This window comes from Anser brachyrhynchus (assembly GCF_964034855.1).
Source record: "Anser brachyrhynchus genome assembly, chromosome: 11".
NCBI lineage: Eukaryota > Metazoa > Chordata > Aves > Anseriformes > Anatidae > Anser > Anser brachyrhynchus.
Window position 1 is genome coordinate 22,155,493 of NC_137706.1, and position 19,507 is coordinate 22,174,999.

Sequence of the window (19,507 nt, forward strand, 5' to 3'; positions counted from 1 at the left end):
TCATGTCCACCAGTTCTGACGGCTGCGGCTGTGAGCCTGCTGAAGAACCGTGTCTGTGCTTTTTGACTGGCTGAGCCTGCCAGGCTGCCACAAGCTTCATGTCCACAGGTGTTGGTTGGCCGAGGCTACCAGGCTGCTGCAAGGATCGTGAGCGTGTATTGTGATGATCTGAGGTTAGCATCTTCCTACAAGGATCATATCCGCGGCTTCTGATTGGATGAGGCTGCTATTCCCTACACACGTTGTGTCCTTGAGTTACGATGGGCTGAGGCTGCAGGCCTGCTGAACAACCATACCCACACTTTTTCATCGGCTCGGGCTTTGAGACCGCTGCAGGGATCATGTCTACACAGTTTGGTTGATGTGGAGAGGCTGCTGCAAGCACCATGTCTGCAAGACTACGTTGTCTGAGCATGAGGAGCTGCCGCAGGAATCATGTCCTCAAGTTGTGATTGGCTGAGGCTGCAAGGCTACAGCGAGCATCAGGACTGCAAGTGTTGATTGGCTGAACCTGCAAGGCAGATGACAAGTCGCGTGTGCACATTCGGATTGGCTGAGGCTGCGAGGCTGCTGACAGGATCACGGTAGTGCGTTGTGATTGGCTGAGGCTGCTATCCTCCTTACACAGTTCAAGTCCCTGAGTTCTGATTGGCTGGGGCTGCAAGCCTGCTGAGGAATGTAGCCGTACTTTTTTATTGGCTTAGGTCGCAAGGCCACTGCGTGGATTGTGTCTGCAGATTTTGGTTGGTTGATGCAGGGAGGTCTCTGTAAGCACCATGTCTGCAAGTTTTGACTGACTGAGGCTGTGAAGGTGCTGCAAGCATCATGTCCACTGCTTTTGAATGGATGAAGCTGCTAGGCTGCTGCAAGGATCGTATCTGGGAGTTTTGATCAGCTGAGGCTGTGAGCCTGCAGAAGAATTGTGTCCGCACTTTTCGATTGTCTGAGCCTGTGAGGCTGCTGCAAGCATCATGTGCACCAATTCTTACTGACTGATGCAGTGAACCTGAAACAAGAATCATATCCATGAGTTTTGATTGGCTGAGCTTCCGAGGCTGCTGAAGAATCATGCCCACAAAACACCATGGGCTGAGGCTGTAAGGCTGCTGCAAGGATCATGTCCGCTCGTTGTGATTGGCTGAGGCTGTGAGCCTGCAGAAGAATCACGTTCACGCTTTTTCATTGGCTGAGGCTTCAAGGCTGCTGGAGAATCCCATCTGCACGTTGTGGTCGGCGCAGAATGTCAGGCTGCGGCAAGGATCGTGTCTGCACGTTCTGATTGGTTGAGGCTGCAAGCCTGCTGAAGAGCCGAGTTCGTGCTGTTTGATTGGCTGAGCCTGCCGGGCTGCCGCGAGCATCATGTCCGCAAGCTGTGATTGGCTGAGGCTGCTCTCCTCACCCCCTGGTCATGCCCCCGAGTTCTGATTGGCTGAGCCTGAGAGGCTGCTGAAGAATTGTGTCTGCGGATTTGGATTGGCTGAGGCTGCAAGGGCACTGCAAGCAGCGTGTCCACGCGTTGTGGTTACCTGGGGCTGTGGGTCTGCTGACATCATCGTTTTGTTCGAGACGCCATTATCTGAGGCTGCGGAGGTGCTGCAAGCATCATGTCTGCGGGTTTTGATTGGCTGAGGCTGGGAGGGTTGTGGCTGCTTTCTTCCTCCAGGGGCCATGGCCTTGAGCCGTGGCTGGCTGAGGTGTGAGCCTGCTGGAGAGCCATGTCGACACGTTTGGACTGGCTGAGCCTGGGAGCAAGGCAAGGCTCACGTCTGCACAAGGTGATTGGCTGAGGCTGCTCAGCCACCCCAGGCATTGTGGCAGCCAGCTGTGATTGGCTGACAGCACGAGCCTCCTGTGAGCTTCGTGTCCGCATGCTTTGACTGGCTGTGGCTGCGAGGCTGCCACACGGATAATGGCTGCTAGTTTTGATTGGCTGAGGCTTCTGGGCTGCCCGAAGGATCGTGTCTGCATGTTTTGATTGGCTGAGGCTGCAAAGCTAGTGCAAAGGTCACATCTGCCCGATTTGATTGGCTGAGATGGGCAGGTTGCTGCAAGGATCATAACCGCAAGATTTGATTGGCTGATGCAGAGAGGCTGATACGGGATCATATCCGCACGTTTTGATTGGCTGTGGCTACGGGCCTGATGACGAATCATATCTGCGCGTTTTGATTGGCTGAGGCTGCGAGGCTCCTGCAAGGCTCATGGCTGCGGTTTGCCATTGGCTGAGGCATCGCCGCCGTGCGCTGGGGTGCCAAGGCCAGAGTGCTATGTCCGAGGGACAGCAGGAGTGCCTCCCGCCAGCAGAGCCCAGCAGCTGCCCCCCATGAGGTCAGAGCCAGCTCCAGACAGCTCCAAAGGGGACCCGCTCCTGGCTAGACCTCAGCCAACGAGCGATGCTGCTTGGGCCTCTGTGAGAGTGTGGTTAAGACATGGAGGAGAAGAAAATGCCACACAAGAGCAGCTGGGAGGCAGAAGTGAGAAACAATCCCGCAGACATGAAGGTCAGTGAAAGAGGGCAGGAGGTGCTCCAGGCACCAGAGCAGAAGTTCTCCTGTAGTGGAGGAGCCCCCGGTGGAGTAGGTGGATGTGGCCTGGAGGAGGCTGCAGCCCATGGAGAGCCCCTGCAGGAGCAGGCCCCAGGCCAGAGCTGCAGCCCGTGGAGAGGAGCCCACGCAGGAGCAGGGGGTCTGGGGGGAGCTACTGCCCATGGGGGACCTGTGCTGGAGCAGTTTGCTCCTGACGGATGAATCCTGTGGTACGGAGCCATGTGGGAGTAGTTCTTGAAGAGCTGCTGCCTGTGGGCAGTCCCTGCAGGCTCAGTGTGGGAAGGACGGCATCCTGTGGGAGGGACTCCACATGGAGCAGGGGCAGTGAGGGACCGTGAAGGAGCGGCAGATGAAGTGTTACGGGCTGGCTGTAATCCCCGTTCCCCTGCACTACTCGGGGAGAGGAGGTAGGATGGATGGATGGGGGGGAGTACTTTGCTTTTAGTTTCTCACCACACTCGTCTGTTAGTAATAGGCAATAAATTACAGTAATCTCCCTATGCTGAGTTTGGTTTGCCCGTGACAGTAATTGGTGAGCAATCTCCCTGTCCTTATCTCAACCCTGAAGCCCTTTTCCATCGTACCTTCTCCCCGTTCCTTTGAGGAGGGGCAGTGAGCGAGCGGCTGCGGTGACACCACCGCGGGCCCTACGGCTGCATCGGGGCTGCCAGGGCGCTGGCGGATCGTGTCCGCAAGGCGCCATTGGCTGCCGCTGCCCAGGGGCCCCTGTCCGCGCACGCTGATTGGCCGAGGGGCTGCTCCCCAGCAGGCCGCCTGGCTCCCCAGCCGCTGCCCCTCCTGCCCCAGCGCCCTTCCTGCTCCGCGCCCACCCTTGCCATGTCTGTGCAGCTCGTGCGAGCGTCCCCATCCTTCCCCAGCCACTTCTGCGCCCCCTGTACTGCGCAGGGGGACACCAGTCTGCTTCAGCCCTACTGATGATCTTTTAATATTTGTAAATATTGGCACAGGCAAACTCCATCCTTAACAAAGCCCACGCAGTGAGCAAGGATTGCAGGCACAAGGAGACGAGTGTCAGTGCCATGAATATTAGCATCAGATAGGTCTGGTTTCCTGCAGAGCTTTGAACCAGGCCAGTCAGAGAGCAGATATAACGTTCCAGGGTTGCTGGACCAGCACTCCATATGCACTGTAGATATGTGAAGTGATACCCATGACTGCTGAGAGTTTATACATATTGGCAACATCAGTTTTCACCTAAGAACACAAAAAAAAATAGTGAAAATGAAAAGTCTGTCTGTGAGACAAAGGACTGCATTTTCAAACAAACTCTTCGCTGTGATTAGTCTGTCCGGCTCCCCCTGCTTCCATGGAGATGAGTCTCTGCCTTCACATGCATCAGCTGAATCCCCGCTGCCTTCGCTCCCTCTTCCACCGCTCCCTGCAGGAGAAGACCCTCACCACCTCCTCCTCTCCCATTGCAGCCCCTGTCCCCTGGCAGCAGCCACAAGGGGCCTGGCAGCCATCACCACTCCTTGCCACAACCCTGTGCCCCCTTCGTGCCACCGCAGCCCCCTCCCGCTCCCCAGAGCCCCTCCACCCACCCCTGGAACCTCCAAGGGGCCTGAACAGCAACCCCCAACCACGGCATAGTTTGGGGAACAGGGAAACTTCTGCCCACCGAGGGGCGGCCGGCCTTGCCTTCTGGGGACAGCCGAGCCCCCCGCGGTACACCCCGGCCCGAGGGCCCCACCGTGTGGACGGGACGGCGATGCCCAGCTGCCGCCTGGCGCCAGGGCAGGGCTCCGGGGACGCGCGCCGGGGGCGAGCCCCACGGGCAGCCACGTGCTGTGCTGTGCCCCCCCCGGCCGGTGACCCCGGGAGCGGCCCCCGGAGCGCCGCCGGGCGGGAGGCCCCGCACACGGGGGACGCGTCCCCACGCGGGGCCGGGGCCGGGGCCGCCGCCGGCCGCTCGCTCTCCCGCTGCGCCCCGCGGGCCGGGGCCGCTCCGCCACAGGTGGTCGCGGCCAGCGCCAGCCCGGGCTCGGCGGGGGGGTCCCGGTGGTCGGCGGCCGCCCCCGCTACCGGCAGCGTTGCGGTAGCCCCGGCGGGCGAGCCGCGCCCCGCAGCTTTGTTCCCCGCGGCCGGTGCCGGGGGCGGGCCCGGCTCCGGGCAGAGCCGGCGGCCGGAGCGGGCCGGGCGGGGGGCGCGGGGCCGCTCGGAGCCGCTCGGAGCCCGGGAAACTTGTCCGGGCGCGGCGGGGGGGACGCGGGGGCACGGCGGCGAGATAAAGGGCCCCGCCGCCGCCGCCGCGCTCCTCGCTCCCGGCCGAGTTAGGAGGAGCTGTTTTGCATCCCTTCACGTCAGCCTGCCTCATTCCCTCCTTCCTTCCTTCCTGCGCGCCCAGCGCCGGGCCCACGGGCCCGCAGCCGCCGCCGCCGCCGCCGCCCCGCGCCCTGCGGAGCCGCCGCGGGAGCGCACGGTGAGTCCCCGCCGCCCCGCGCCCCCGGGGCCGCAGGCCCGCGGCCGGGGCCGCCAACATGTCGCCCGCTCGCCCGCTTCCACCTTCCCCGCGCCGAGCCGGGAGCGATGGCGGCGGGAGGGAGGGACCGGGGCGCCGGCGGTGCCCGGTCCGCACGTGGGTCCGCCCGCCCCGCTCCTCGCCCACAAGTTTCCCCGCCGCCGCTCGCAAACTTTCTCCGCGGCCGCGGGGCCGCCAAACTTGCGGCGGGGCGGGGAGCGGGGCCGGGGGCGGCCCGGCACGGCTCGGCCCGGCACGGTGCGGGGCCGCTCACGTACCTGTTGAGGAGGGAGCGGCGCGGGCCGGGCGGGGGGCGGCGGCCCCGCACCGGGACCCCGCACCGGGACCCCGCACCGGGACCCCGCACCGGGACCGGGCGCGGCGGCCGGGGGGGAGCCGGGGGGGAGCCGGGGGGGTGGGGGTGCGGGAGCGGGGGGAGGGGGGGGCGTGCCGGGAACGCGCGTGGCCGGGGCCGCGCGGCGGGGGGGGGAGGCGCTGCCGGGACCCCCCCGCGCCCCGGGGCCGGTCGCGGCTGGCAGCGCGCGCGGCGCTGTCGCGAGTGTCGTCGTCGTCGTCCCCCGGCCCCCCGCCTGTCACCCGCTCGTCCCGCGCCGGTGTCCGGGGGGAGCCGCGGGGCTGCGGCTGCACCGCGCGGCCCCGAGGGGCGAGGAGAGCCGGCAGGTAGGCGCTGCGCGGGGCCGGCCCGGGGCGCCGGGGGGGGGACACGGAGCCGCCTGCCCCCGGCGCGGCCGCCCCGAGTTTGGGAGCGGTCGCGGGGCTGCTGGAGGTGGCGGCCGAGCCGCCGCCGCTGCCCGGGTGGGGACCTGCGGAGCGCCCACCGGCACCTCCGGCGAGAAGGGACGGGCCCCGGGGCCGGGAGGGGCGGCAATAACCGGGGATCCCCGGGGAGCCGTGCCCGGGAGGGAGAGGCCGCCCCCGGGCCGGGCAGACCCCGGGGCTTCGCTCCTTTTGTCCCCCGGCGCCCCGGGGGCTCCGGAGCCGCGGGAGGGGCCGGGCCCGGGGCCCCGGCTCTGTCCGGGCAGCGCCTGCTCGGTCGCGCTTCGGGCCAGGGAAGGCGGCTCTGGGAACTTTGTGCGGCCCCCGATAGCTCCCGAGAATCAGCAGGATGCGGCGGTTGAATTAGTTACAATTAATTAATTAGTCAATCATTAGTAGCTCCTTTGTCAGCACTCCGTGTGGGAAGGGAGGGTGGGATGATGCAAGGGGAAGATGGCATCCGAGGAGCCGAACTTCTCACCGCGCCCAGGGCCCGGCGCAGCGGCCGCACAAACCGTCCCGGGGCTGCAGGCGGGAGGACGCTGCCCCGCGCAGCAGGGACGAGTTCAGCTTGTTCGCTCCTGGGTGGCACTGATGTGGACCAGCCTGAAGAGCTCGTGCGCTCAGCGGTTCCAGTAAGCGCGGTTCCAGTCTGGGTTGTGCGGGCCGTCTGGCCCGGCCATCGCCTGGCTATGAATGAGCCTTAGGTTAGTGGGAGACCCTAAAAGCATGGCGCTCCTAGGGAAGCCTCAGGGAAGTCGCGAGCAGGGGCACTGGTTTCACCGCCTCTGTGCAGCCCTTCGGGGTAACGGCCTTCGGGCGGTAAATTGAGGAACAGCAGCTGTGGCACCGCGTGTCCCTGCCAGCAGAGGAATGGGAGCGCGTTTCCCCACTCGCAGGGAGCAGTCATGGGAGTCTGGCAAGTTCTTGTAACTGAGAGCCACCAGAGATAGGGGCTAAATAAATATGGTGCTGAGGCTGCTTGTCCTGCCAGCAGGCTTAAATGAATGCCCTCTGTGAACACTGGTCACCTTATCTCCCTATAAAGTGGTGCGTTAGATTATAGTAACTTGGGCTCAGATACACACCGAGACGTTCCCAGCCTGAACTTAGGAGGGAACTCAGGGGATCAGAAGTAGATGCCTGTGGTGGATAGAGGGAGAGCCTTCTTCCACGGTGCCCAGGTAATGTGTCTGCTTGTTTCTTCTGACATCACCAGGGTTGGGTTAATCTTTGAGAACGTATTTTTAGTTGGTTTTATTGGACTAAAATGCAAAGAAGGCTTTTTGTTTATAAATTAGCTTAGGAAACAGTGCGGGGAGGGATGAGCACAAATGTTGTCCTGTACTGAACAGCTAGAAATGTTAATGAACAGGCAATACAATGGGTTTGTACCGCAAGGAGCATGCCAGCATACGATCCCAAAGTGAGCGTTACAGGCAAACGTGCCGTGCTGATAAAGGCCGTGTCTCTGTGTGCTTACTGGTGCTGTGAGGTAGGCTCCAATTCAACATCTGCTGAAGCAGTCTTAATTTCAGCCAAAGCAGTCGTGTACTTGGATATTTTGCCAAATCAGGGCCAAAACAGAGAGAAGGGAGGCAGAGTAAGCAGAGCTGTGCATGCTGTTGCTGCCTGGCTGGATCAGTGGGCTTCCTACGGTTTTATGACCATTGCTCCCCTTTCCCTCCACTACCTGCCGTGGGTTTTTGTTTTTCCTTGACCTTTTACATCTCGTCCTGCAAACTGTTAAGCACAGGTAGACAGGAACCACAGCTTTTGTCCTGTGCCCACAGAACCCACCCAGCCTGAGACATGGGTGCTGTGGCCACATGAACACTGATGGCAGCAAATAAAATGTCCCAAAATACCTGCACAGGGCTGGCTTGCCATGGAGACAGCCACAGCTTTGGCTGGAAGAAAGTCGCTGGGTGGCTCAGATGTGCTCAAGGAGCTGCAGTCATCTCCTTTCTGCCTTGCCCGGGGTGGCCGGCAGCCCCCGTCCCCGTGGGACTTTTCCCTTCCAGTGCAGCTGGACCTCGAGACATGGGGCTGGGATCGAGTTGTGAGGGGCTTTTCCCTGTCCTGCCGTTCCGCATTTCCCTCTTCCATCCCTGCGCACTGCTCTCACACACCCCCGGGTCCTTCTCACAACCACGCCGTGCTACCACACGGTGACTTTGGTGCTCGGAGAGGCAGGGCCAACTCAGCCTGCCTGCCTCTAGCTGCGGTTTCCCTACAAAAATAACCTCTTTCAAATGTATACGGCAGTGGAGTGAAATACATGGTGGTGCTCAGTACTCTCTCTGGAGTGAATCGCGGAGGACTTTTTATTTGAGAAATTAAGCGGCCATCACTCTTCTTCCCCTTGATTTTGGTGGAGGCCTGCTTAGAGAGTGAGCAAGTAATGCATTTTCTTTCTCAAACTTTAAATTGAAGGGGACAGAGGGTGATTTTAAATTTTCCCCATGGTGGTCTTTGCTCTCAGCTGTCTGACAGTCATTTGAATGACAATAGAGCATTTTAACAACAGAAATAGAAACAACGTGTAAGCAGCCTGCCTAAAAATTTCTTTGGAAAGTACACAGCTTCCTCGTAGCGCTTGTGATAACGCCGTCCTCCCATTTCCCTCCCCACTTCTGTAATGTTCTTCACAAGATATCAGTCTTTTTAGTAAAGGAGAAGTGAGCGGGAGGGAAGCTTCTCTTTTTTAAACATCAGGTCTTCTGAGTTTCTGTGAATGTTCTCAAGTGGGAAGAAGAAACGTAACTTCCCACTCTCCCTTCCCTCCCAGGCCACCTCTAGTTTCACAGCGGAGAAACTGAGGTAGAAGGGCAGTGTCTGAATTACTCCTCTGTGTGGGGAGAGGAAAAAGCTCGTAGGAAGTTCATCTGAAATTTCGTAAGTCTTGCTTAGTTTGGGAGTAAAACATGAGATAGTTCAGTAACTGGGGGAGCGCAAGAGGCACTGCAGAGGCAAGATGCGAAATTAAACCAAGGTAAATGGAGGTAAAAAAACGAGGTAAATTAAACCAGTGCGGCGAGGGCACGGGCACCGTGGGGCTGCACCGGTCCTGGCACCACTCGGCAGCGTCTGGCTGGTGCGGGCAGGGGATGGCTGGCACATCAGAGAAGCCCTTTCTGCAGTTAAAATCGTTAGTTATGTTCCAGAAGTTACTCGGAACTAGGGAATCCACACCGCATGACGTGGAGTGCAGTGGCAGAAGAAATTCCAAGTCAGTAGCTGAGAAGTAATGTACAAAGGAAGAAAATTTGTAACAATTCGTCACCTTCTGAGGTTAAAAATTAACTAAATTAAACCACAAAACCAGACCTGAGCATTGCTGCTGACAGCTCAGGCAAAGGGCTTCGGCGTGCAGCCACGGCTGGAAGCGCGGGCGGGATGGCAGGAGGGCTGGCAGCGCGGACGGCACCGCGCGGCTGCCGGGCCCCCGTGCCCGGGGCTGCTGCCCCCGGAGAGCCCGAGAGGGCTCCTGCGCAGCGGTGGTTTCGTCTCGGAAATGAGGAGCGCAGGAGGGCAGGACGCCAGCGGTCTGTGAAGTAGGGTCGTGCAGAGCAGGGGATGCGCAGCGCTGCCCCGCTCCTCCTCGCCGTGCAGTGCTGGGGAAGGCAGACGTACAAGGAGACGAGTTTTGGTGGAGAACACTTGCTAACAGGAGTTCCTACAGCTTTGGCACGGCGGTGGTTGAGCAGACGGGCGGGTGGTAGAGGTGAGCAGTGAGCGGAGCAGGCTTGGTCTGCGCTGTCGGGCCAGGAGCCTGGTGCGAGGCGAGGCTGATGAAGAGGAGCTGGGGGCCGGGGCCGGAGGCTGGGGCCATGGCGTAGGGACGGCAGGGAGTGGGGTGGCTGGGGCAGCAGCGGCAGCTCCAAAACCCAGGCTGGTAGGAGTGCCCAGCAGCCAGCACCGTGCTGGCCTGAAAACGGCTTAAAAATGGAACGGCTGGATGTGCTTTGAGGCTTCAGTACTGCAGCAAGAAAAGTGAGTTGCAGGGCAACTGTATTTTAAATTAATTCTGTGACACGGAGCAACTGAAATGAGTAAATTCAGTTAAAATCAAAACTCTATTCTTCATCTTTTTCCGGTGGCTCTTCAGCACGCACCGTGTGCCCCCATGCCACCGCAACCTGCGCACTTCCATGCTGCTTGCGGCCAGGAACAGGGCAGGCACTGGGAGCTTTGACCTAGGGAACGCCAGTACGTGCTCTACAGGTTTTATCTCAGCACGCCAGTTTTGGGGAGGGACGTACATTGACTAGGAAGCAGCGCATGGACATGTTCAGGGCTTTCCTTCCATGGCTTGTCCGTATGAAAGCCTGGTTCCACACCCGCACCGTGCCCCGGACGGTCCCGCTGCGGTACGCGGGGCGGTCTCGGGGCTCCCGGGATGAGGCCGGGAGCAGCTGATGCAAAAGCCAGCAGCTGGCAGGGGCTGAGTGCTGGAGCCCCAGGGTTTGTCCATCCCTGGGGTGCATCCGTCCCCTGGGTTTGGCCGTCCTGTTTGACAGCAGCAGCACTTCCCGGTGCGCCTGCGCCACGGGGCCAGGTCGCTTCTCCCCTGTCTGCCCCTTCTCTCAGCACTGCATCGCTCACCGGTGCTTCCCTGGCATTTATCAAGGTCCCTCCTTTCCCCGCTCTTTTCTCTCCTATGTTCATTTCTCCAGGGGCTCCCCATTTCTTTCCCCTCCTCCTGCCCTCGCTCCCCCCAGCAGAGGGTTGGGGTGCGCGGGGTCCCCGTTGCAGAGCCCCGGCTCCGTCCAGCTGCGGGTTTCGTTCTTGAGCGGTGCCCTCAGCTTGTGTGAGCTCGGCACGAGCAGGGCTGGAAATAAAAGAGAGCTGGAGGACGGTGTTTGGAGGTTTTCCCATGGGGAGGCCTTTGTTTAAAATTTAATATGCTGTTCTCTTTCTCTCAATGAGTAAGAGAAGGATGCCGGCTCTCTGACGTGCTGCCGTTCAGCGCTCCACCCGTTCCTCTCCTTCGCCTCGTCTTCCTGGCACAGTCGCACCGCGGCTCTGTCTCGGCTCTCCCGCTGCTTCCCGCTCGCGGGTGCTGGCCAGGGCTCAGATGTTAGTGCTGGGGACAGAGTCAAATGGAAATTTAGGCCATGGCTTGCTGATAAGAGCCGGGCCCACGCAGGAGGCAGGCAGGTGCCGGCCCTGCCGGTCCGTGGCCTCCTCAGGGTCTGGGTGGGAAGGTGCTGAGCTTTGCCGGGTGTGTCCCAGGCCCGATCCAGGCGGCTGCTGTTGGGAAACACAAATTGTTATTTAAGAATGGATATTGTGGGGAGCTGGCTCCCTTTTCCAGGTAGAACCCAAACAAAGACGGTGAGACTCGTGCTGGTCCCCGACGGAAGCCTTGCCGCCCTCCAGCGCTCGCCCTCCGGCCATCTGCAAAGGGGTCAGCATAAGACTTGAACTTTAATAGCTCCATACGTGGCTGATTGCAATCTCATTTCTCTGCACCACCTGAGAGTTATAATTTTCAGGAATTGATTGACCTGTCCTTCTTTGTTTGCCTCTTGTCAGTCCCCTGTAGGTGTCGGTAACACGTTCCCGTTGGCCGTTGTGCGTTTACGGACAGCCTCGGCCTGCAGCCCGTGCCCGTGCGTAGCCTCCGCGCAGCCCTCCGGCTGCTTCCCCAAGGGCTGAGGGCCTGAACTCGTAGGCACTGCTGCGCTCCAGGGGAAAATTACTGTCCAGAAGACAGAACTGTGGAGCCTTTTTGTCAGTGGTGCCAAGCCGCTTTGTTGAATTTCTTCTTCTTCTCCGTTTTATGCTTTGGCCATTCAGCGTGTGCTTCAGAAGCCCATCAGCGTAATTGCAGAACTCATCTGCAGAGAGTAAGCCTTGATTTATGGGGGGTTTTGAGTGGTTTGGTTTCATTTTATGATTATCAACAAGGGACACATATAAGCAAATTATTTCAACAGTTGAATATTCTGTATATTTATAGGACTTTCTTGCTGTAAGAAGAAAGAGTGCAAAATATAGCAATTATGCATATTGTTTTGATAATGCGGACTGGAGGTAGTTCAAGCAGGCCCTTGCAGTTGCCAAAGCAAGGGGAAAAAGTGTTAGACAAAAGCAGCTTTGTGGCCATGGTATAAAAGGTATAAAATATTTATAAAGACTAGTAAAAAGTACAAACATTTCCAGCCTCCCCCCAGCACGGCCAGCAGCTTATCCGCTGCGTTTTCCATGCCGTTAGCCAGCGAGCTCTGCCTGTGCGGTGCGGGGCTGGCGCTGCCACCCGCTCCCAGCTCAGCTCCCTCTGCTTTGGGCAGTGTGGGGCCGGGCGGGGGGCAACGGGGAGCCGCCAGGGGCACCACCAGCCCCTCGGTGTGGGTGCTGTGGGGCGCAAGTGGCCCCGGAATCGTTAAGGCTGGAAAAGGCCTCCAAGCTCATCTCGTGCAGCCACTCCCTACCACCACTATCATGTCCCCAGGCACCACGTCCAACCTTTCCTTGAACACCCCCAGGGACGGTGACTCCACCACCTCCCTGGGCAACCGGTCCCAATGCCTGACCGCTCTTGCTGAGAAGAAATTTCTCCTAATTTCCAACCTGAACCTCTCCTGGTGCAACCTGAGGCCATTCCCTCTTGTCCTAAATATTCGTTTCACTGTGGACAGATTTTTCTGGGCCTTCCATCCTTTAAGTGCATGGAGCACACAGCTTCGTGCGAGCACAGCGGGTGGCCCTGGTGGCACCCTGAGGCCGTGCCGAGCACCCCCAGCACCCCGTCCCCCTGGCTTGGGCACTGCCAGGCCCGGTGCCGGCGCGGTGCAGCAGGAGCAGCGCGCAGCCGTGGGTGCTGCAGGAGGGGACCCGCACGGGAGCCGTGCGCAGCGCTGCCTCTGGATCCGTGCAAACGCGTAGATAAATGTGCAGCTCTGGTGTGAAATTTCAGCCAACGCGGCAGCTAGGAGGGCTGGTAAGCCCGCAACGTGTCAGCACGCAGAGGAACACAAGGGCAATAGTGCCTGAAAGCGCGTGGGAGCTTCTTTCCGAGCCGGCAGCGAAAGCCCCGCAGAAGGGCGCCGCTAGCAGGAGAACCAGGCCTGGCCCCCCCGCCACGCGCCACAGGGACGGTGTCTGTGCAGGAGGGGCGGCGGGGCACGGGCTGGGGTCTGGCATCGGCGGGTGGCCGGGGCACTGCACCGGGGGGGCTGCAGCGGGGGGTGTCTGGGGCACACGTGGGGAGCTGAGTGCGTGCAGAGCTCCACCAGAGCAGAGATGCAGCTCAGGACAGCTCTCCCCCTCCGCTGTCGGATATTTAAATCTGAGAATCCAATACATTGCAGGAGTCGTGTTTCTGAATCTAAATTCCTGCTCCCCTGAAGTCATCAGAAATGTGAAAGAAGTCAGATGTGGAGCCCTTTATGCCAGTGAGTCTTTATGCAGAGATAACCCGAAAGGTTCCTCACTGATGTATCTGAAGTAGAGGAAAAAGTAGCTCAGCTTAAAAAAAAAAATCCCCCAACTTCATTCCCTCATAGACTCTCAAATAGTCTTAAATTAGATATACAGCCTTTATTTTCTGAAGCATCCTCCATCTGTGTCTGCCATACGTTTATTATCCTTCATTAGGGCAGAAACAATGCCTTCCAGCTTGGGAGAGGTGTTTTCCATATCAGTCACTTTGACTTCAGTGGCTTGAATTTTACCTGTCACTGTTTCGAACTTTTTATCTGTGTTAGGTTAGGCTCCATGCTGGAGGTTTTCTTCTTCCTTTAATGACAAAGTTCAGTATTTTGAAACACACTTGCTTTGTGCTCCCACAGTGCTGCTTCTCTGGGCTAAGAGATTCGAGAAAGAAACCCCAATCTCTGGCCCTGGGCAGAGGCTTAGAGAGGATTTTTTAAAAAGAGGCCCATGTGAGTGCACACACAGGTGCTTGCGAATGTTTGCTGAACTTTGATAAAATAAAAGCAAAACAGTGCATTAGCCACATTCCTTACTGGAACCCCCAACATACACAAACGCAGTTAGGAGGAGCGATCACCCTGCTCGGACCCGGAGTGCCCGTGCAGTTGTGCTCTCGGAGATAACAGCAGGCAGAGCGCTGTTGGCTCTGAGATCCCGTATTTGCCAGGGCAAGGCTTGGTTAACAAAACACTCGCCGTTTGCTGTCGGTGAGCGGGCTCCGTGTCTGGGGCGTCCCTTGGAGCTGCGGAGCAGGGCCTCGTGCTCACCGCTCCGGCAGTCCCTGGGAAGGGCTCTCCAAGCATTGAACGCTCACGTTTCCAAACTGCTCCCCTACTCAGAAAAGGATCTGAAACATTTTTCACCTTGCGGATCTGAAAATAATGTGGCATTTGCAGCTGAGCAATCAGTTTTGCTCCTAAAATGGTGCAACATGTCCAACAACGTTGCTATTAGAGGAATCAGAACCGGGACTTTCCCACAGGGCTGACGCCTTGTGTGAATAGGAAGAAGTCAAGCTGCTCTCGTGTTCCTGCACGCTTGCTGCGAGAAAGCTCTGTGATTTTCCCTCCTCCTTTTATCTATGGGTTACAGAAAAATACACTTGATGTGTTTGTTATTTAACATCTCCAGCCCACGTGACTGGTGGCACCTGTGAGTTCTGTAGGGGAAGATTTTGTGTGCTCGAGATAATTCTTCGAGAAAATGCGCTGGGAAGCCCTGCTTTCCACTGCTGTCGTGGCCACGCTTTGCCTAGCCACGGCTGCCGCGGGATCTGTCTGCCTTGCTGCGATGAACCCCTGGCAGCTGGTGCTGTGCTCGGGGACCCCACGAGGCCACTGCTCCTCTGCGGCCTCCGAGGAGGCACGGGGTGCCGTTCCCTCTCACCTGGGCAGCTCCATTCCCCTGCTCAGGGATGTAGCGCAGGCTCTGGATGAGCCTCCATGCAAGAAAATGAGGGGGCTCCCTTTCTGAACAAGAGTGAATTTCAGAAGTTCTACTTGTGAAGGAACATCCAGGCTGGTATTAACTAGCACCCTCAAATTGAAACCCCCCAGATACTTTACATGTCGTGCAGGCCCCAGCTGTGCTGCGCCTCCCTGCTGCTGCGTGTCCCAGAAACAGACACGAGGTCCCTTGGGATGGAGCCCGTCCATGTTGTCAGCACGGGCAGCTGGGGGCTTCCCAGTCACAATCTGGGCAGGGCTGGCATCCCTGGGGACGGGTGGCATCCCTGGGGACAGGTGGCATCCCTGGGGACGGGTGGCATGGCATCCCCACAGGGACCAGCCGGCCGTGCTCCTGCCGAGGGCCGCCCGTGGCTCTGTAGCCACTGAGAGGAACGTCCCGGCCCCTCGGGGCTTGGGCAGACCCCAGCACCCAAAGCAGTGTCCTGAACACCCAAAGCAGTGGTTTGAAAAGCAGAAGAAAGTTTTACATGGCTGTATTGAATGCTGTGCTGAAGTTCTCGTCCCTCTTCAGTCCTGGGGTCACAGATGGCTCTGGTTCCTTCCCTTAGCAGAAGTAAGAGCAAAAATACCTGGTACTTGCAGCTCGGGGGGATATTTCCTGGCCAGCCATTGTTCGGTGTATGGAAAGACTGGAGTTGTCAGCAAAACCATCTGCGTTCAGTAGCTATCACCTTCCTTCTGGCCCTTGACTACCTGTTTACAACTTCTCCCCTGCTGCTAACGGGTCTGGGCAGCCCCTGTGTCCCCACTGGGCTCGGCTGGGTGCAGGATGCAGCCTGGGGTGGGAGGGGAGCGGCTGGATCCAGCCCCGGCAGCCCCGGCACCGCCGTCCGTGCCTGGGCAAGCTCCACGCGCAGGATACAAAGGCCAAAATTGTTTGCAGGGAAAATGGCAGCAACAGTCTTGAGAGTGACGTCTTCGTGCTGCAGTTGTCTTGTTCGGTCCTCTTCCTCAGTGGGGCTGTGATATCACATCAGGCCCCCGCTGCACTTTTTGCATGGTACACATCCCACATTATAACATTTGGGCTGGTTTTCCCTTTTACAGCCACTTGCCAGACTGTCAGTTCCTTGAACCCAGCGCTCCATCGCCCCTCACCGAGGTCCCTGCCGTCAGTGGGTGCCCTCCCGGAGCCCCAGCACCCTGGTGGGTGCCAGCGGGACGGCTCCGTGCTGCCCCAGAGCTGAGCTCGGCGTGCGCTGCCTATGGCATCGCTGCTGCACCCCGCCTGGCTGCTGTCCCTCCCCATAACGCAGGCATGCTGCTGCTGCTGCTGCTGCTGCTGCTGCTGCTGCTGCTGGGCTTCTCGCCTTCGCTGTGGGGCCGTGCTGCAGGTCCTGCTCCAGCAGACCCGCAGTTTTCTCCTTGCTGACTCCACTTCCATTATTGTCTCCTCACTGCGTTTTTATTCTCCCTTTGTCCTGGCTTACAATGCCTCGCTCCGTACTACGCTTTTCAGTCTGGGAACGTCTCTGCACCCAACAGTCTGTGAGCCCCCCGCCACTGCTGGTGACATCGAACAAAGTGGGACCCAAAGGGGGACCCAAAACGGGACCTGCTGGTGCTGGCAGACGCGCAGCACCAGTCTGCACCTGGCCCGGTGCCGCCAGCCCTTGCCGCGCACTCCACTCCCAGCTGGCCGGGCACCACGGCCGCTCCCCAGCTCCTGCGGACGCGGGGAGCACCAGCCCTGTGCACCCCCCAGCCCCGCAGGGCTGCCCCCACAGAGCAGGGCTCAGGATCAGGCCCCTGGGTTCTGCCTGTCCAGAACATCCCCTCTTGTTCCTTTGCTTCTTGACCCAGATCGGTAATGCTGATTGCCTTCATGGAAGAGTTTGGTTTTGCAGATTTGTCTTCTCTGTTTGCTGTTATTTTCACCAGGGACTGCACGAGTGAGAGTCTTCCTTGCAGAAACTCAGTGCGCAGAATTTCATTTACTGTTTTTTACATATCTGCATGTGTGATTACTAGGAGAAGTATTTTTAAAAGTAGCTCAGCGTTTCTTTCAGGGAGTTAGAAAAGACCAGATTTATTTTCTGCTGTGCTGAGAATTAACTCTCCTTTCTTCCTTTTCCCTCTGCCCCCACTGGAAAGAGAGAGAATGTAAAAAAAGAAGAAAGGATTTACATTGTCGTCGTGATTGGCACAGTCTGTGAATGAGAGGTCATTTCATGTGGCTGTTTCTTTTCAAGCGCTCTTTTTTTCATGCACACTGTATTCAGGCTAGAAGCATTCTTTCTTTTCAAAGCTTCTCTGTCTGTCTCTCTCTTCCCCCTCCTTTATTTTTCATCCCTTTTCTTTACTTTTGCTGTCTTTTCATTCTGTTTTTCTCCTCCCCCTTGGGGCTCCATTTTTTCTTTCCTCTTTCCTCTATTCAGTTCCTTTTTTCTTTTCGCATCTTTTTTGAATAGCTCTTCTATTTTCAGAGAGGAAAGAGTATGTAGAAGAGAAGTCGTTACAGCAAGGAGGAACTTGAAAGTCTCTCTTTCCCTGTTTATTTCACTTAAAAGCAAAAACTGTTTTCCAAAGAACGGGGTGATTTCCATCAGGAGCCTGCTGCAGACAGCCCGGTGCAGCGTGCTGCTGGTGGTCGGGTCGCAGGCACCTCTCTGGTGCTGCGGCACCGGCACGCACCCAGCGCCCAGCGACACTGGGCACTGCGGGCTGCATGGCTGTGCCATCTCCCCGTGCCATCTCCCCGTGCCATCTCCCCATGCCGTCTCCCCGTGCCGTCTCCCCGTGCCGTCTCCCCGTGCCGTCTCCCCGTGCCGTCTCTCCGTGCCGTCTCCCCGTGCCATCTCCCCGTGCCGTCTCCCCGTGCCGTCTCCCCGTGCCGTCTCCCCGTGCCGTCTCCCCGTGCCGTCTCCCCGTGCCGTCTCCCCGTGCCGTCTCCCCGTGCCGTCTCCCCGTGCCGTCTCTCCGTGCCGTCTCCCCGTGCCATCTCCCCGTGCCGTCTCCCCGTGCCGTCTCCCCGTGCCGTCTCCCCGTGCCGTCTCCCCGTGCCGTCTCCCCGTGCCGTCTCCCCGTGCCATCTCCCCGTGCCGTCTCCCCGTGCCGTCTCCCCGTGCCGTCTCCCCGCCCCGCATGCGGGCAGCAAGGCCAGGCTGGACAGGGAGTGGTGCTGCTCCCTTGCCCCGGTGGCACTGCCCTCGCCTCTGCAGCTCCCGGCAGCAGCTCGGTACAATTTGACTGCTGCTGCTGTCGCCGGTGCTGCTGTGCGGGTGAGCGGCAACCGTTTAAAGCATGGCACGGCAATAAGCTCTTGGGATCCCAGGAGAGTTCTGCCTGTTCAGATGGGGGAAGAGACGTATGGGTGGGGATGGGGAGAACGCCTCAGCTTCGTGTGGAAGGGGAGCGTTGGGCGGCCAAAACGCAGTCCTTGGGAACAGCTGGGCTGTGCGGCAGAGCCAGGTCACTGCCGAGGGGCCGTGCCTGGTCCGTGTTTGCCATGGAAAGGCGCCACGCTCAAACCCCGTGGAGATGGGGCTGGTGAGCGTCATGGTGGGGTCCTTTCGGTCTCCTAAGCAAGAGACCAGACCTTGTTCTGCTGGGCAGCGAAACGCCAGAAGTTCATCCAGCAGGTGAACTGCAAAGAGCAAGGAAAATCCCAGCTCTCCCTGTGCGCTACCATTTTCCCCATTAATTATTGTCTCCCTAGTTGCTCTAAAATAAAGCAGAAGTTGAGGAACAATCTAGTGTAGGAGCACAGGTTGGACCGGAGCGGCCAGCTCTCGTTTTGTGCTGGAGGATGGAACTTGAGATGGGCACAGCAGCCGGGCAGCGTGGTCCTGCTGCAGAGAGCAGGGCAAAACCGCAGGGTGTGCGAGCGGCCGTGCTTTTCTCTAGCAAAGCAGAGGTTCTGAGTGAAAAGCGTGTGCAGTGAAAATAAAGCAAAGTGGGGGCTCTTCAAACTGCAGCACTGCAGCAAAACATGGGCAAGTGAACCCTGCAGGCAGTTTGCAAGTTGGCTCTAATTGCCCAATCCTGAACATCTTGTAGCACAAGATTGAAATTCTGCTTTCCCTTTGTTTGAAGGGTTTTGAGGAAGGGCCTTGCCTGCGAGCATGGCACCTCCATGGTTGTTTCCACCGGGCGGGGAGTGCGTTCGGGGACCCGGCCAGGAGCCTCTGGTAGGGGCAGGGGTCCTGAGCAGCGCAGCCGGGCTGCCAGAGGAGCCGGGGCTGGCTGGTGCCACAGCGGTTAATGGAGTGGATTTTTTTTTTTTTTTTGAGTGAGATTCAAATAATTGTAACCCAGAGATAAAGAAGACATTGGAGGAGATGAAAAGCGCGAGAGAAAGCAAGCAAGCAAAGGACAGAGGTTTGGAATACAGAGGGAGATTAGGAGATAGATGAAAGAAAAAGGAGAGAGATAAGAGGGAGGCAGAGGACAGATCCACAGCGCCCAGATAGGGGTTGCCAGGGAAACGGGAAGAATGAGGGAGCGATGGAGGAGTGGGGATGGAGGGTGCTGGGGGCGGGGCGCAGGGGTGGGGGGCTCGGCGATGGGGGCGGGGGGGCCTGGCGGGGGTCCTGCCCTGCTGGCCAGGGCGGTGCGGGAGCGGTCTGGGTCGTGGCCCTGCTCCCCACGGCAAGCTGACGCGGCTCCCAGTGCTCCCAGTGCTGCTGCCGCGGCTCCCAGTGCTGCCCCGGCGCTGCGCCCCCAGCTCCCGGTGCTGGCCCTGCACCAGGTCCTGGCTCCTCAGCCTCATGGGGCGAGAGCCGGCAGCTCTGGGCTGTGCGCGCCTCCCCAGTTCTGTGCAGTTATTTAAAAAACCCTCCTTCTCCCCCTCC

At 58.9% G+C, this 19,507-nt stretch overlaps 1 protein-coding gene across 4 annotated transcripts in view; it reads left to right on the forward strand.

Moving 5' to 3' along the window:
* Positions 1-654: 654 nt before the first annotated feature.
* ZNF710 (zinc finger protein 710) overlaps positions 655-19,507 on the forward strand; it is a 31,790-nt gene continuing 12,937 nt past the window's right edge. The window contains exon 1 of one of the 4 annotated variants that reach the window (XM_080551582.1): positions 655-2,501. The gene's annotated coding sequence lies outside the window, so the exon portion shown is untranslated. Of the gene's footprint in view, positions 2,502-2,534; positions 2,954-4,561; positions 4,987-5,566; positions 5,707-19,507 lie in introns of those variants that run through there. The other 3 variants (XM_080551584.1, XM_080551579.1, XM_080551580.1) reach the window with 3 other exon arrangements.